Below are 18,693 nucleotides of genomic sequence, written 5' to 3'. Positions count from 1 at the left end.
ATGAGTTGATTGTCCCCTCCTTACCTTTCCTAGCAGTCCAGCCCAAGGGCTTCGCTGGGCCCCAGAATCTTCATTACAACACTCCCTGGGTGATTCTTGTCAACACCAGTCACCACCCCAACACTCTCCTCGGCTTCTGGTGGCAACACTACTCATCAACTAGACAGGAAGCCACCTGAGGCACGACACACACACAATGACAGACCTTGGAAAGACTCCAACGAACTTTCCAAAAACTGGGCTCTGGATCTGGATCTGCAAAGCCAACCAGCAGCAATGGAACATATTGTCTACTCAGCTTCACAGTCCGCACCCATGTGTTGCTCCCCTATTATCCTTCCATTTATTCATTAATGATTTGTTGAGCATCGGTTGGCCTGGCCCCTGGATTTATATCCCAATGATGGGAAATAAACGATTACCACTTACATAAACACAATAATTTTAGATAGTAAATAGTAGTAGTAAATACTGTATATAGCAGTAAACATATAGTAGTAAATACTACACCACGTTCAAATGCATCTCTAAGGAGGTGATATTTGAGCCTTAAGGAGCTAGCCACTCTAAGACTTGGATGAAAGTGTCCCGGGAGAAGGAAGAGCTGCAAAGCAGAAATAAGAAATAGACTAGAGTGACTGGAGCACAGTAAACAGAGACAGAGTGACAGGAGCTGAGGGTTGAGAGGTGGGCAGGGGCCAGTCCAGGCATGCAGGGCCTTCTGGACCACTGCAAGCCTTTGCATTTTATTCTGCATGCAATGGAAAGTCATCAATGGTTTTAAGCAAGGAAATGACAGAATCTGATTCATGTTCTTAAAAGCTCACTAGGGTTTCTGTGTAGAGAAAAGACCAGAAAGGACCAAGAAGTGGGAAGTAAGGAGTCAGCTAAGAGGCTACTGCTATAGTCCAAGTAGGAGATGACAGGATGTACAGATGCACAGAAGTTCTGGAGGGAGACACAGGACTTGCTGGTGGATTAGAGATGAGGAAGCAGAGGGGTACAAGGAAGGCTGCCTCCTAAGTATTTCACTTAGAACCCAGGTGAATGGATGAAAAGGGCATTTTGTGGGATGGGGAAGACTAGGGGAGGATCAGGCTTGGGAGGGAAAGCTCAAGTGCTATGTTATTTTATTTTTATTTGTAAGTTTATTTATTCATTTATTTTGAGAGAGAGAGAGCATGAGCAGGGAGGGGGAGAGAGAGATGGAGAGAGAGAATCTGAAGCACACTCTGTGCTGTCACCATACAGCCCAATGTGGGGCTCAATCCCATGACCATGAGATCAAGACCTGAGTCGAAAGCCAAGAATCAGATTCTTAACTGACTGAATCACCCATGCGCCCCTCAAGTGCTGTGCTTTGGGTCATCCAAGTGGAGACGACAGGCATGCTGATAGAGACGGCTGGGCTTCATACAAAGGCACACAGAACTCTCTATTAACTCTATCCTCAGGCCAGCTTACTAGTGTGAAAAACTACAGTAATTTTTAGTTTAGCTATAAGCCAACGTTGCCTTTTCTTTCTGAAAGAATTCTCATTAAGAAGTTTGAAAAATTGGTGGTGCCTGGTGGCTCAGCCGGTTAAGCATCAGACTCTTTGCTTTTAGCTCAGATCATGATCTCATGGTTAGTGAGTTCAAGCCCCACATCTGGCTCCTCGCTGACAGTGTAGAACCTGCTTGGGATTCTCTCTCTCTCCCCTGTCTCTCTGCCCCTTCCCTGCTGTGCACACTCGCTCATGCTCTTGCTCTCTCTCTCTCAAAATTTAAAAAAAAAATTTAAAAAAAAGAGGAAGAAATTTGAAAAATTGGTCATCAGTGTAAAATGATGTTTTGTACAATAACAACCATGTCAGTCAAGACCCTTTTTGGAGGGGCACCTAGGTGGCTCAGTCAGTTAAGCGTCTGACTTCAGCTCAGGTCATGATCTCACAGTTCGTGATTTCAAGCCCCAAGTCCACTTCTGTGCTGACAGCTCAGAGCCTGGAGCCTACTGCAGATTCTGTGTCTCCCTCTCTCTCTGCTCCTCCCCCACTCACACTCTGTCCCTCTTTCTCTCTCCCAAAAATAAATAAACATTAAGAAAAAAAAAAAAGACCCTTTTTGGTTACAAGTGGCAGAAACCCAAGTCTGACTGGCTAAAGCAAAAGGGCACTTTTCCAGTGCGCACAATCAAACCACAGAAAGAGAACTGGTAAGGCTAATCTTAAGAATCAGAGATGCAAACACTTCTAGACCTCTTTACCTCTTCTCCCTGTCTCATTAAATGTAGGCCTCATTCCCCCAGGCCAAGTAGCTCAGCCAGAAGGATGCCAGCTAGACAGATACCTGCTGGGGGCAGCAGGAAGCTCTAGATTTATATTTTTTATGTTTCTAAACAGAAAGAGAAAAGGACTCTTCCCACATAGCTCAAGATAGAAACTCTGATTGGGGAGGGGGCGGTCACTCCGAGTCACATGCCCATCTCTGAACCAGTCAGCACGCAGTTGGGGTGACGTAGTATGACTGGTCCAGGCTGGTGGAGGGTTGCTCACCAAGTGCAGAGGGGCAGAGTATGTTGTAAACAGAAGAAAGGGGAAATAGATGCTGGGAACATAGTACAGAATCTACTGCACAATTTGTTTTCTGAAAACAGAAGTAAGAATTTTAAAGCAAAAAGATATCTTAGAAGCCACACACACACCGTCCCACCACCAATGCAGGATTCTCTTCTATAACATCCAAGCTCCTTGTGAAGGATCCATCACTTGTGAAGCTGGGAAAGTACTCCTTCACCAGTCAACCCCTCCCATTTCTCAACGGTGGCGATTGTTTTAAAAGTAAATGTGCTTCCTTATCATCACCCGTGGGCTGTGGTTCTAAGTTCATGTTCTTAACTCTAGGTCAACAGTGAGTATGTCCACTCTTCTCACAGATATTTGAAAGCAGCACATACATCCCTTTCCAGCCCACTTTTCTCCAGGATCCAGATTCCTTGGAGTTTCAGCTGTAGTCATCATGAATGGCTTAATCTTATGGGAGTAGGAGGGGCATCTAGTCCCCAGATCATTAACATTAAGGGTTGTTGAATCAGGACTTGGTGGGGAAAGACTGGGGATCAACAGAGGGAGGAAAGCACCACAGCCCAACTGGCTTCCCCCACGGCATGGACACCACCCCAGCTACCTGCCTGGGCTCCCAGGGGCCAGCCAGCCAGCAGAGAGCATAAAAACACTTAAAGAGAATCCAGTTTTACCATTTAAGAAAGAAACTCGATGAGATAAAAATAAATTCAGGAGAAAAAGTTAAAAGGAGGCTAAGAAGAAATAAAAAAGTACAGAGGGCAAGGTGTCATCAAAGTTGTTTGTTTTAGAGAGAGAGAGAGCTCCATTGGGAGAGAGAGGTGGGGGGTGGGGTGGAGGGAGGGGGAGAGAGAAAGAGAGAAAGAGAGAGAGAGAGAGAGAGAGAGAGAGAATCTTAAGCAGGCTCTGTGTTCAGTGCAGAGCCCAACACAGGACTTGATCCCATGACCCTGGGATCATGACCTGAGCTGAAATCAAGAGTCACCAACTGAGCCCCCCAGGCCAGGTGCCTCTGTCATTAAAGTTTTAAAGAAAAAGCACATCCTCATTAACAAGGGGGTGTGTAAAGGAATGAAATAGTTACGACAGAACAAAACTGTTTTAAAAATAAGAATAATTAGGGACTATTCAGATTATATAATAACAATTACTCAAATAAAATAAAAAGAGTTTTTAAACAACTTTAAATGTTATAAGGCTAAAAGATGAAGCTGAAGGGGACAGGACAGACTCAAGGGCCAGAAGCACCAGGCAGGGCTGACTGGGGTTGGGGAGAGGTCTCCTGGGCTTCTGCTAAGTCTGGGGTTGTCTTCAGGCCACCCCTGAAAGCTGAGATGCCTTCTGTCCTGCCAGCCATGCCTTATGCCAGAGCCTCCAGGAACTGTTGGGGAAAGGCATTCATTGGGGGGCCCCCTGGAACTGGAGAAGTGTATGCCCCACCAGCATCACTCAACCCCTGCCTTTCAACCACTGCACTCATGAGGTGAATTCTAGAGGCCTCACACTAATGGATGATCACATCAGAAACCCTCTTTATTTTTTTTAAATTTTTTAATGTTTATTTATTTTTGAGAGAGAGAGCGAGAGGGAGGGAGAGAGAATGAGCAGGGTTAGGAGACACAGAATGTGAAGCAGGCTCCAGACTCTGAGCTGTCAGCACAAGCCTGATGTGGGGTTCGAACTCATGAACCACAAGATCATGACCTGAGCCAAAGTCGGTTGCTTAACTGACTGAGTCACCTAGGTGCCCCCAGAAACCCTCTTCAAGGGTAATTTCACACATCTGCAAAATATTCCATGTATATAAAATAGGTATATAATTTATATCTTATATGTAACATTATATAACATTATAAATTATATCTAACATTATATCTTACATAGAATATAAATTATTATTTACATAATTACCTATATTTTATAGATAGATAACCACCCCTTGGACCAGCAATCCCACATCTAGAATCTACCTCAAAGATATACTGGCCAAAAATTCAAAGCAATTGAATAAATCTCTTCATTGCATCAGTAGCTACGAAACCAGAAGACTGAAAAACACCCAAGTGTTCATCAGTACAGGCCTGCTGAAGAAACGATGGTCCACCCACATGAACAGAACACCACACTGCTGTACTAAGGAAGGAGGAAGAGTTCTATCTGCAACCCTAAAATGATCTGCAGAATACACTGAGTGAAATCAGAGGAATAGGATAGCTTTGGGGGTTTTCTTTTTAATTTTTTAAATTGTTTTTTAATATTTATTTATTCTTGAGAGAAAGAGCACAGCCAGGGGTGGGGGGAGGGGCAGAGAGAGAGGGAGACGGAATCTGAAGCAGGCTCCAGGCTCTGAGCTGTCAGCACAGAGTATGAAGCAGGGCTCTATCTCACCAACCTTGAGATCATGACCTGCCTGAGCCAAAATCAAAAGTCAGACAGTTAACCAATTGAACCACCCAGGCTGCCCCTGTATTTTTCTCTTTTTAAAAAGTATGCATTTCCTAGTTCTAGCCACTGAAAAGGGCTTGAAAATATGACAACCATAGAGTAGCAGTAATCAGCTCTAGCACACAGATTGTGGTCTCCTAAACAACAACATTTCCCTACAAACAGAAGCAGACTCTGGGGTGCCTGGGTGGCTCAGTCGGTTAAGCATCCAACTTTGGTTCAGGTCACGACCTTGCAGTTTGTGAGTTCAAGCCTCACATCAGGCTCTGTGCTGACAGCTCGGAGCCTGGATCCTGCTTCAGATTCTGTGTGTGTCTCTCTCTCTGACCCATCCCCTGCTCATGCTTTGTGTGTGTGTGTTTCTTGCTCTCAAAAATAAGTAAATATTTTTTTTAATTAAAAAAAAAAAAAACAGACTCCTAGGAGAAATGGTTGATACCAGGATTAAAGAAAAAATACAAAGTGCATTTTGGAATATCTTGTCATGCCAGGAATAAGAAGACTATCAAAGATCTAAAGTTATGTCAAAAGACTCAGAAGCCAACTGGATGGCACTTTCTCTGTCCAAACATGAGACAGATCAAGCATCAACAGCAATAGCAGAGCCAATGAATCAATAGAACATAACAGTCCTAAATACTGATGTAGCCAATAAAAGAGTTGCAAACTACATGAAGCAGGAAAAGGTAGAACTAAAAGGAGAAATACAAAAATCTAGGATTGGAGTTGCTTATTTTCATACCTTCTCTCAAAGATAGATAGAACAAGTAGACAGAAAATCAAAGATATAGAAGCCGTGAACAACACTTGAAACTAACTTGCTGTCATTGACATTGATAGAACACTCTTCCCTACAACAGCATGATACACATTCTCTTCACATACATCAGAATCAACTGAAAAGCAGGAAAACAATAGAGAAAATCAATAAAACTGAAAACTGGATATTTGAAAAAGATAAAGTGAAAAACCTCTCATCAGACTGATCAAGAAAAAAAAAAGAAAGAAAAGAAAAAAGACACAAATTACCAGCATCAGACATTTGCAGGGACATCACTATAAATCCTAAAGGCAAGAAGGGAATATTATGAATAACTTTATGCCAATAAATTCAACAAATTTAATTAAACAGACAAATTTCTTGAAAAACACAAAATACCGAAGCTCATTCAACGGTAGGTAACCTGAATAGTCCCACATCTATTAAATAAATTAAATGTATAGGTTAAAAAAAAAAAAAAACCTTCCCATAAAGAAAATTGCAGACCCACATTCCCTCGCTAGTGAATTCTGCAAAATATTTAACAAAGAAATAATACAAGACTTATACCTCAAAAGCTACAAAGCATTGCTGAAAGAAATTAAAGGCCTAAATAAGTAGAGAGATGTACCTTGTTTATGGAATCCAAAGACTCAATATTGTTAAGTAGGCAATTCTCCTAAATTGATCAATGCATTCAATGGAATTGTTGTAGAAGTTCCAGGATGTTTTCATAGAAAATGGCAAGCTGATCCTAAAGTTTATATGGAAAGGTAAAGGACCTAGAATGGCCTCAACAGTTTTGAAAAAGAACAAAATTCTTTTAGATTACCTGGTTTCCAAACCTATAGTAATCAATACGGTGTGGCATTGGCATAAAACCGCACTGACATATAGGTCAATAGAATAGAAGGATAGTCCAGCAAAAGACCAACACATTTTTATGGTCAATTTATTTTTGACAAGATGTCAAAGCAATTAAATTAGAAAAGGATATGCTTTTCAATAAATGGTGCCAGAATATCCATACACAAAAAATTAGACCTCTACTTACATCACCCGCAAAAATTAACTCCTAAATGTAAGAGCTAAAACATAGAATAAAATCTTGGTGACTTCGAGTTAGGCCAAGATTTCTTAGATATGACATCAAACATACCATCCATAATAGAAAAAAAGGTGATAGTTTGAATTTCATCAAAATTTTTAAAGTTTTCTCTTGAAGAGACTCCATTAAAAAATGAAAACTCAGAGCAATGTGGCTGGTTCAGTTGGTACAGCATGTGACTCTTGATCTCGGGGTGATGAGTTCAAGCCCCATGTTGAGCAAGGAGACTACTTCCAAAAAAAAAAAAAGGAGAAAAAGAAGAGAAGAAGAAAAACCCAACCACAAGCTGGGAGAAATTATTTTCCAGCAAAGGAATTATATCTGCAATATACAAAAACTCTTACAACTCAATAATGAAAACACACACACGCACATAAAGGACAAAAGATTTGAATAGACAATTCACCAGAGAAGATATACGAATGTCTAATCAGCGTTCAAATGCTACTCAACATTATTACTGTAGTTTGTTGTAAAAAACTACAGGTAAAAAAACCTGTAAAATAAAAAATTACCTTTGGCAGTTGCTAGGGCATCAACTCATTATTCTTGAAGATTAGTAGAAAAATGAAAAGAACTGGGAAGAGTCAAGATTGTGGAATAGCATGGAAGCTTTCCGTGTGTCTCGCATCCATGAAATACAGCCAGATCAACACTAAACCATCCTACACACTTAGAAAACCGATTGGAAGATTAACACAACAATCTGCACAAACTGAACCACAGAATTCAGCAGGTATGTGACACAAAGAGCTGAACTTGGGGAGCAAGAAGCCCTGAAAGGTAGGGAACCCCTTTTGCAGGTGGAGAGAGGACGGAGATGGGGGGGAGCATATGGGGAAAGCACCCCTCCCCAAAAGAAGCTGGAGAGAAAGTGGAAAATTGGAAACAGCCGCAGGGACTAAACTAAAAAGGGAGAAAGGAGAAAGGAGAGGGTTTAAATTCCATTAAGACTAAACAAGCGGAGCGCAAAGGCTGCAACTCCGCAGCCCGATACCTGGCAGTGCTCTGGTGGGAAAGGTGAATCCCCAGGAACAGAGTGGGGTCCGGGAGGATCTCAGGCCACACGGGGAAAAGTGGTTCCACTGCTGGAGGGACATTTGGTAGAGACTGTTGAAGCCACCTGGTCCCAGCAGACCCCAGAAGGCAGCCACATTCGCTGGTGCTGGGGCAAGATTGTTGAGGGTGAAGCCTGGTGTCAGATGTGTGTTGCGATTTTCCATGGTCCCTGAAACGCTGAGGCTACAATGTCTCGCGATTTTTTTGGAGGGTGGGCTGGCACCTGGCCTCAGTCTTGGGGCACTGGCAACAGCAGGGTCCAACAGGCGTTCCTGGGTGCAGCTGACATTCGGCCATTGCTCATTCAGCCATTGCTAGGTGAGACCCTCCCGTAGAGCCTTAGAGCCGCGGAGTGGGTCAAAGCCACAGTCCTTCGGAAGTAAGGGGCCGGAGAAAACAGCCGCATCTGAGACAAAACTTGGGAGAGAGGTACTGCCTGGGGCCTGGTCGCGGGGAGTGGACGAGAGCTGAAGACGGAGGACCGGTGCACGACTGCTGATCCGGGAGAACAGACTGGGTGGCTGGGCGGTGCCATTTTTCACCGCTCTCGAGCATGTGCATGCGCCCTATGAGCACCGCAACAATCCACCCCAGTAGGCTAGCAGCGCCATCTAGGGGAGAGCGGAGCTGTTACACCAAGCCCTGCCCAACTGGGCCAACTTCACTCTTCAAGAACACAAACCTCAGCACCGGCTTAATTTATGGACTAAAGAGCTACATGGACCAACCTCTAGGGGAAAACAAAGCAATTTCAGTCTTACTTAAATCTCTTAGCAGGTTCATCTATTCATTTTTTTTCCTCTTTTTCCTTTTTCTCTTTTACAGTTCTTTTCTTTTTCTTGAATACAGAAAAAGAAAAAAACTCATTTTTATTTTCAATTTTTATTAAAAATATGTCCTTAATTTTTATTACTATATTTTTTACTTTTGTGTAAATTTTTTCAAATTCTACTTTACTTCCATCATTTTATTTTAGTCTACTTCAGTGTACTCACTTTTTCAAATTTTCAAACAATTTCCTTTTTTCTTTTTTTTTCTCTTTTTCATTTCTTTTCTTTTTCTTGAATGTGGAAAGAGAAAAACTTCAGTTTTACTTTCAATTTCTTTTAAAAATATTTTTATCTAATTTTTATTACTATATTTTTTGCTTTTATGTAAATTTTTTCAAATTCTATCTTACTCCCATCATTTTATTTCAGTCTACTACAGTGTATTCACTTTTTCAAATTTTCAAACGATTTCTTTTTTGTCTTTTCTTTTTTCTTTTTTTATCTTTTTTCTCTTTTTCATTTCTTTTCTTTTTTCTTAAATACAGAAAATGAAAAAATTCATATTTCTTTTTAATTTTTATTAAAAATATTTTTCCATAATTTTCTTCTACTATATTCTCTACTCTTGTGTATTTTAGTCTACTTTAGTGTATTCATTTTTTCAAATTCTCAAACGATTTCCTTTTTTTTCTCTCCCCCCCCCCCTTTTTTTTGTTTGTTTGTTTCTCTAATCTGTCAAACCACTTTCTACACCCAGACCAAAACACACCTAGGATCTAGCATCATCTATTCAATTTTTGTGTGTGTATGTTTTTAATTTTTAATTTTAATTTTTTTTATTTTAATTTTTTTTATTTCAATTTTTCTACCTCATTAATTCCTTTTCTCCCTTCAAAATGACAAAACGAAGGAATTCACCCCAAAAGAAAGAGCATGAAGAAACGACAGCCAGGGATTTAACCAACACAGACACAAACAAGATGTCTGAACCAGAATTTAGAATCATGATAGTAAGAATACTAGCTGGAGTCAAAAATAGATTAGAATCCCCTTCTGCAGATATAAAAGAAGTAAAAACTAGCCAGAATTAAAAATGCTATAACTGAGCTGCAATCACGGATGGATGCAGTGGCAGCAAGGATGGATGAGGCAGAACAGAGAATCAGTGCTATAGAAGACAAACTTATAGAGAATAACAAAGCAGAAAAAAAGAGGGAGATTAAGGCAAAAGAGCATGATTTAAGAGTTGGAGAAATCAGTGACTCATTAAAAAGGAACAACATCAGAAGCACACGGGTCCCAGAGGAGGAAGAGAGAGAAATAGGGGTAGAAGGGTTATGTGAGCAAATCATAGCGGAAAACTTTCCTAACTGGGGAAAGACACAGACATCAAAATCCAGGAAGCACAGAGGACTCCCATTAGATTCAACAAAAACCGACCATCAACAAGGCATATCATAGTCAAATTCACAAAATACTCAGGCAAGGAGAGAATCATGAAAGCAGCAAGGGAAAAAAAGTCCCTAACCTACAAGGGAAGACAGATCAGGTTTGCAGCAGACCTATCCAGAGAAACTTGGCAGGCCAGAAAGGAGTGGCGGGATATATTCAGTGTGCTGAATCAGAAAAATGTGCAGCCAAGAATTCTTTATCCAGCAAGGCTGTCATTCAAAATAGAAGGAGAGATAAAAAAGTTTCCCAGACAAACAACAATTAAAGGAGTTTGTCACCACTAAACCAGCCCTGAAAGAAATTTTAAGGGGGACTCTCTGAGGGGAGAAAAGATGAAAAAAAAAAAAAAATATATATATATATATATATATATATATAAATAGATACCAAAAGCAACAAAAGATTAGAAAGGACCAGAGAACACCACCAGAAACTCCAACTCTACAAGCATTATAATGGCAATAAATTCATATCTTTCAGTACTCACTCTAAACGTCAATGGACTCAATGTTCCAATCAAAAGACATAGGGTAACAGAATGGATAAGAAAACAAGACCCATCTATATGCTGTCTACAAGAGACCCACTTTAGACCTAAAGACACCTACAGATTGGAAATAAGGGGATGGAGAACCATCTATCATGCTAATGGTCAACAAAAGAAAGCCAGAGTAGCCATACTTATATCAGACAATCTAGACTTTAAAATAAAGACTGTATCAAGAGATGCAGAAGGGCATTATATCATAATCAAGGGGTCTATAGACCAAGAAGACATAACAATTGTAAACATTTATGCACCAAATGTGGAAACACCCAAATATATAAATCAATTAATCACAAACATAAAGAAACTCATCGATAGTAATACCATAATAGTAGGAGACTTCAACACCCCACTCACAGCAATGGACAGATCATCTGATCAAAAAATCAACAAGGAAACAATGGCTTTGAATGACACATTGGACCAGATGGACTTAACAGATATATTCAGAATATTTCATCCTTAAGCAGCAGAATATACATTCTTCGCCAGTGCACATGGAACGTTCTCCAGAATAGACCATATACTGGGACAGAAATCAGCGCTAAGTAAGTACAAAAAGATCGAGATCATACCGTGCATATTTTCAGACCACAATGCTATGAAACTCGAAATCAACCACAAGAAAAAATTTGGAAAGGTAACAAATACTTGGAGACTGAAGAACATCCTACTAAAGAATGAATGGGCTAACCAAGCAGTTAAAGAAGAAATTAAAAAGTATATGGAAGTCAATGAAAATGATTGCACCACAACCCAAAACCTCTGGGATGCAGCTAAGGCGGTCATAAGAGTAAAGTATACAGCAATCCAGGCCTTCCTAAAGAAGGAAGAAAGATCTCAAATACACAACGTAACCTTATGCCTTAAGGAGCTGGAAAAAGAACAGCAAATAAAACCCAAAACCAGCAGAAGACAGGAAATAATAAAGATTAGAGCAGAAATTAATGCTATCGAAACCAAAAAACAGTAGAACAGATCAATGAAACCAGACAGTTTGATCAAGAAGAAAAAGGAAAGGACCCAAATAAGTAAAATCAAGAATGAAAGAGGAGAAATCACAACCAACACAACAGAAATAAAAACAATAATAAGAAAATATTATGAGCAATTATATGCCAATAAAATGGGCAATCTGGAAGAAATGACAAATCCCTAGAAACATATACACTACCAAAAACTGAAACAGCAAGAAATAGAAAATTTGAACAGACCCATAACCAGTAAGGAAATCGAATTAGTAATTAAAAATCTGCCAAAAAAAACAAGAGTCCAGGGCCAGATGGCTTTCCAGGGGAATTCTACCAAACATTTAAGGAAGAGTTAACACCTATTCTCTTGAAACTGTTCCAAAAAATAGAAATGGAAGGAAAACTTCCAAACTCTTTCTATGAAGCCAGCATTACCCTGATTCCAAAACCAGACAGACACCCCACTAAAAAGGAGAACTATAGACCAATTTCCCTGATGAACATGGATGCAAAAATCCTCAACAAGATATTAGCCAACCAGATCCAATACATTAAAAAAATTATTCACCATGACCAAGTGGGATTTATACCTGGGATGCAGGGCTGGTTCGATATCCGCAAAACGATTAACGTGATTCATCACATCAATAAAAGAAAGGACAAGAACCATATGATCCTCTCAATATATGCAGAGAAAGCATTTGACAAAAGACAGTGTCCTTTCTTGATAAAAACCCTCAAGAAAGTAGGGATAGAAGGAGCATGCCTCGAGATGATAAAAGCCATATACGAGCGACCCAACACTAATATCATCCTCAATGGAAAAAAACTGAGAGCTTTCCCCCTAAGGTCAGGAACAAGACAGGGATGTCCACTCTTGTCACTGTTATTCAATATAGTATTGGAAGTCTTAGCCTCTGCAATCAGACAACACAAAGAAATAAAAGACATCCAAATTGGCCAGGAGAAGGTCAAACTTTCACTCTTCACAGATGACATGATACTCTACATGGAAAACCCAAAAGATTCCACCAAAAAACTGCTAGAACTGATTCATGAATTCAGCAAAGTAGCAGGATATAAAATCAATGCATAGAAATCAGTTGCATTCCTATACACCAACAATGAAGCGACAGAAAGAGAAATCAAGGAATGGATCCCATTTACAGTTGCACCAAAAACCATAAAATACCTAGGAATAAATCTAACCAAAGAGGTGAAAAATCTATACACTGAAAACTATAGAAAGCTGATGAAAGAAATTGAAGAAGACACAAAGAAATGGAAAAAGATTCCATGCTCCTGGATAGGAAGAACAAATATTGTTAAAATGTCAATACTACCCAAAGCAATCTACATATTCAACGTGACCCCTATCAAAGTAACACCAGCGTTCTTCACAGAACTAGAACTAGAACTAGAACTAGAACTAGAACTAGAACTAGAACTAGAACAAATAATCCTAAAATTTGTATGGAACCAGAAAAGACCCCGAATAGCCAAAGCAATCTTGAAAAAGAAAACCAAAGCAGGAGACATCACAATCCCAGACTTCAAGCTATACTACAAAGCTGTAATCATCAACACAGTAGGGTACTGGCACAAGAACAGACACTCAGATCAATGGAATAGAATAGAGAACCCAGAAATGGACCTACAAACGTATGGCCAACTAATCTTTGACAAAGCAGGAAAGAATATCCAATGGAAAAAAGACAGTCTCTTCAGCAAGTGGTGCTGGGAAAACAGGACAGCGACATGCAGAAGAATGAACCTGGACCACTTTCTTATACCATACACAACAATAAACTCCAAGTGGATGAAAGACCTCAATGTAAGACAGAAAGCCATCAAAATCCTCGAGGAGAAAGCAGGCAAAAACCTCTTTGATCTTGGCCACAGCAATTTCTTACTCAACATGTCTCCGGAGGCAAGGGAAACAAAAGCAAAAATGAACTACTGGGACCTCATCAAAATAAAAAGCTTCTGCACAGCGAAGGAAACAATCAGCAAAACTAAAAGGCAACTGATAGAATGGGAGAAGATATTTGCAAACATCTCAGATAAAGGGTTAGTATCCAAAATCTATAAAGAACTTATCAAACTCAACACCCAAAAACAAAATCCAGTGAAAAAATGGGCAAAAGACATGAATAGACACCTCTCCAAAGAAGACATCCAGATGGCCGACCAACACATGAAAAAATGCTCAACATCACTCATCATCAGGGAAATGCAAATCAAAACCACAATGAGATACCACCTCACACCTGTCAGAATGGCTAACATTAACAACTCAGGCAACAACAGACGTTGGCGAGGATGTGGAGAAAGAGGATCTCTTTTGCATTGTTGGTGGCAATGCAAGCTGGTGCAGCCACTCTGGAAAACAGTATGGAGGTTTCTCAAAAAACTAAAAATAGAACTACCCTACGACCCAGCAATTGCTCTACCAGGCATTTATCCAAGGGATACAGGTGTGCTGTTTCGAAGGGACACATGCACCCCCATGTTTATAGCAGCACAATCAACAATAGCCAAAGTATGGAAAGAGCCCAAATGTCCATCGATGGATGAATGGATAAAGGAGATGTGGTATATATATACAATGGAGTATTACTCGCCAATCAAAAAGAATGAAATCTTGCCCTTTGCAACTATGTGGATGGAACTGGAGGGTATTATGCTAAGTGAAATTAGTCAGAGAAAGACAAAAATCATATGACTTCACTCATATGAGGATTTTAAGAGACAAAATAGATGACCATAAGGGAAGGGAAACAAAAATAATATAAAAACAGGGAGGGGGACAAAAGACACTCATAAATATGGAGAACAAACTGAGGGTTACTGGAGGGGTTGTGGGAGGGCGAATGGGCTAAATGGGTAAGGGGCATAAGGAATCTACTGAAATCATTGCTTCACTATATACTAATTAATTTGGATGTAAATTTTAAAAAATAAAATATAAAGTTAAACTATAAAAAAAAAAAGAAAAGAAAAAGAAAAAGAACCAAACAATATTATCCAGGCTTTTCTAAAGTGAATTGTGCTTCAGGAAACCCTAATAGTCAACAGGAAAAAAAGGGGAGGGGCTTAGAATCACAGTCACAAATACAGAAGGAATAATAGAATTAGAACATCACTAGTATGTAATCCTTAATAAAATAATAAATCTAGACAAAGAGCATCCATGGCTGCTGAAACCATTATGTTAGAGGCTGATGCGGAATTTAATAATGGATGAATTAGGTTGACTACATCTGAAGTCATCAATAAAATTAACATCATGAAATGTGGAATATTATGTACTTTCTCTTGTGATGCAATAGTACATAGGACCACCTATAACATATTTTTGCAAAAAAACTGTATCTGAATATTATCAAGCTTCTAGAGCTAATTATCAGGAAGGATCAAAGGACTTGTTGAAGGATGCCTTGAGGTTGCAATTAGCCAAGATCTGTGGGAAATTCTATAGATCAACAAATAAATATCATAAATGGGAGTAGGGAGAGAGAGAATTGGTATAAATTAAGAGAAATTTAAGAGATACGTTAGTCAAATGCAAAGTGGTGGACTTTGTTTGGATCTTGATTCAAGCAAATCAATTGCAAAAATACCAGAGATATGTGTGGAAATTTGAACAATGACTATGTATTAGGTAATGCAGGAGATTTATCATTATTAATCTTATAAGGTGTAACAATGATACTGTGGTTATCCTTTTTTTAAAGAGTAGTTAGCTGTTGGGTATTCGTACTGAAGTGTTCACAAGTTAAATTAAATCATATCTGGGATTTCCTTTAAAATATTCCAGTGACCACAGTACAGGGGTAGAGGAATGCTGTGGAAATGCATAGAGTAAACAGTGCTGACAAGCCTTAGAAGTAATATGGGTGGATACATGGGGTGGGAGGGTAAATACAGTATCTCCCCTACTTTATTATATTCCATAATAAAGAACTGGGGTTGTGTTCTGTTGAATTTTACATAGGCTGTATCCATACAGATCCCAGCCCTGGGGCCAGTTCTGACTTACTGAGAGTTCAGCAGGAGGATTCCCTCCCTGATCTACACAGAGACCACAGGTTCAGTGTCTGCAGGGTGCACAGGAGAGAAAGGAGCCAGGGGTTAAGAAAACAGTAAAGCAAGCAGGTGAAAGCAGGCACCCACCTGTGTGCTGAGGATTCACGGAGAGTGGGGGGACCCTGGCGAACAGAAGACCACATGTCCAATCCAAAGGGGGCAGCCAATGTTGCCATGTGGGAACAGGGGCACCAGATGGCCAACTTTCCTGATTTTTCATTAGAAAACTGAAATCTGAGCATTTCAGTAAAATCTCCCAACATGAAGGCAAACAATTAAAAATCGTTTCAATGCTTGGCCACTCAGTGCTAGAAAGCTGAACAAATTCTGTCAGGAGGCTAGATTTGTTCCATGGACTGCTGTTTTGTGATCTCTGACACCACACCATGTAATGCATTATACAGTGCTGTGATGCATTAATAATTGTTGACATCTTTAGCAGTTGGGTCACATGCTGGGACAACTGGGGTCACATACATCTGAAATACCCAGACCTTTTACTTGCAAACAGCTGTCAAGCCAGACATCCCCCATACTGAACTCTGAACTGAACATAGGCATACAATTATCTCTGTCAAATTGCATATTGTCATTTGTCAGAAACATTTGTCTCTGGATTGTCTCTACTTGTCCTCCAAATTCTATGGAATTTTTACTCCCTTCCAGCTTTGTGTTGCTCACAATAAGCCTGTCTTCATCCAAAGTAACTACAAAGTCAATGTCAGCCAGGGATGTGTCGGGCTCTTCTGCTCAAGATCACCTATAACTTCACCTACCTTCCAAGTTTGTCCATCTCGTATTTACACATCTTCCTCCTTAAAGCCACCCTACATCACACACAGGCCTAATCCACCAATCTTGCGGCGTTAATCGTGTCACCTCCTCCCATCTGTATGGTACTATATGGTTTTTAAGGCATTTTCCCAAAATATCCTGACTTGATCTTTGTCACCTATCACAGGCTTTAAAAATCCAATCAATGTCACATTAAGATGTTGCATTACAAATCTGCCAGTAGTCTATTTGTTTGTTTATAACCCACTACTAATTTCCTAGCAGGGGATTTCTAGACTAAATAGAGAAAAGGCAACTAATTTCACTTCCTTCCTTCACACCTCACCATTTAACCAGAAAAAGAGCTCCCCAAAGCACCACCATTCCCACAATAGCTAACAGAGACAGAAACAATATTTAAGAGAAAATTCTAACCTTGAGAGTTGACAGAAAGTAGAATGGGTTGCTTGTGAAGAAAAGACATTTTGATACCAGAAGTTTTCAACTAGGAGCTGGGGTTCTGTAGAAGGGATTCCAACATGGATGGGAAGTTGTGCGGAATGATCTTACATTCAGTTATTTCTGTCCATGTGAGGAACCTGTTCCGTGCTCAGCTCTCAGAAGTATCTGACCAGTTCTTGCAGTGAGTAACCTGTGACATCAGAAACACACTTGGCAAGTCTGATCATTTTTATGCTTTGCGTATTTTACAACCAATTCCCTTTTTGAAAAAAAGGGTTTTCAGCAAGTTTTCTTTTAAAAATCTCAACCTTTCCACTGTCGTTCAAAAACGAAGAGAATCCATACAACGGAATATTATTCAGCTATAAAAAGAAATCAAGTAGTGATACAGGGTAGAACATGGATGAATCTTGAAAACATTACACTAACTGAAAGAAACCAGTCACAAAAGACTTCATGTTCTATGATTCCATTCATATGAAGGTTCGCAATAGGAAAATGTATACAGATAGAAGGTAGATTAAGTGGTTGCTTACGGCTGAAGTGAGGAGCCAGCGGTGATAGGTAAAGGATGTGGGGTATCTTACTGAGGTGCTGAAAATGTTCTAAAATTGACCATAGTGATGGTTGCACAATTCAGTGAATACACCAAAATCCATTGAAACGTACACTTTAAAACGGTATATGAACTACTTCTTAAAACTGTTTTCTTTTAAACTTAAACAAACTTTCTTCTTATAATTATTAATGGACAGATGCTTGTCTCCAGGCCTGGGCTAGATTTCTCACCATCTGCCATAGATGAACCTGTAAGCAGAAGGCTCTCGGTGGGTGAGAGCCTGGCCTCAGGTTAGATGAGGAGGGCAGACATTCTCGCATTTCAGTGGGCATGAGTCTCTCCATCCTCAATCTGTAGCAGAGGAGATGGACAAGAACTCCACCTTCCACCCACTTTCTCTGAGCCTTCTAGGTCTTGCCTCTCAACGCTCCAGGTAGTATTTCTTGCCTCTCAACGCTCCAGGTAGTATTTCTATCCCAGGATTTAACTATATGCTGTCCATAAAAACAGCAGAAACCACTCTTTCGGAAGAACGCGTTTGGGACGACTCTCAAGCTGACTAAACTTGTTCTCTGCTCGGCCCACACCTCCTGGGGATGTGGGGCACCCACCCACCCCTTGGCAAAGCAGTCCCCACGCTTCAGAGGAGTGCTGCCTACAAAAACAAAAACACAGATTTCCTGCCCCCTCCCCCCACCCCTCAGGAGGACTTCTGAACCTGGCATTTGTGGCATGCATGAAAGGACACCCACCACTCGGACATCTCTAGAAGACATCTGCTCTGCGGTCCGCCAGCAAATTGCACCACTGCAGACTGGCACCGGAGACAGGAGGCACAAAATGGGGAGAGGGAAACGCCCAGTGCACATATCCCAAACTCTGCACGTCCGCCCAGGGAGGCCTGTGCCTGGAGAGGGGAAAAGGGCCCCCAGTCTCGGAGTGTCTGCAGCTAGGAGAGAAGGGAGGGACTGCTCCAGTTCCGCCCTGCTCTTGAGCCCTGGACCCAACTCCCGGGAGCAGTCGCCCTGCTAGCGACCCGCGACCCAAGGCGCGCGGAGCCACGCCCCACTCTGCCCCAGGCGAGGGGCAGCAGACGGGAAGCCGGACCTCCTCCCGGCGCCAGGAGCTCGGGCACGC

The 18,693-nt window shown here is 40.7% G+C and overlaps 1 long non-coding RNA gene across 1 annotated transcript in view; it reads right to left on the bottom strand.

Annotated features, from left to right (window-relative positions):
• LOC125936964 (uncharacterized) overlaps nucleotides 1–18,593 on the bottom strand; it is a 30,507-nt gene extending 11,914 nt beyond the window's left edge. Inside the window, exons 1-2 of the long non-coding RNA XR_007462178.1 lie at nucleotides 18,309–18,593; nucleotides 16,971–17,187 (exon numbers count right to left, since the gene is read on the bottom strand). This is a non-coding gene — a long non-coding RNA (uncharacterized LOC125936964). The remainder of the gene's footprint in view (nucleotides 1–16,970; nucleotides 17,188–18,308) is intronic.
• Between the last annotated feature and the right edge of the window lie 100 nt (nucleotides 18,594–18,693).

The sequence above is a fragment of the Panthera uncia genome, assembly GCF_023721935.1.
Source record: "Panthera uncia isolate 11264 chromosome A3 unlocalized genomic scaffold, Puncia_PCG_1.0 HiC_scaffold_11, whole genome shotgun sequence".
NCBI lineage: Eukaryota > Metazoa > Chordata > Mammalia > Carnivora > Felidae > Panthera > Panthera uncia.
Note: the sequence above shows the minus strand (reverse complement) of the source record. Positions and strands in the feature narration are given on the sequence as shown.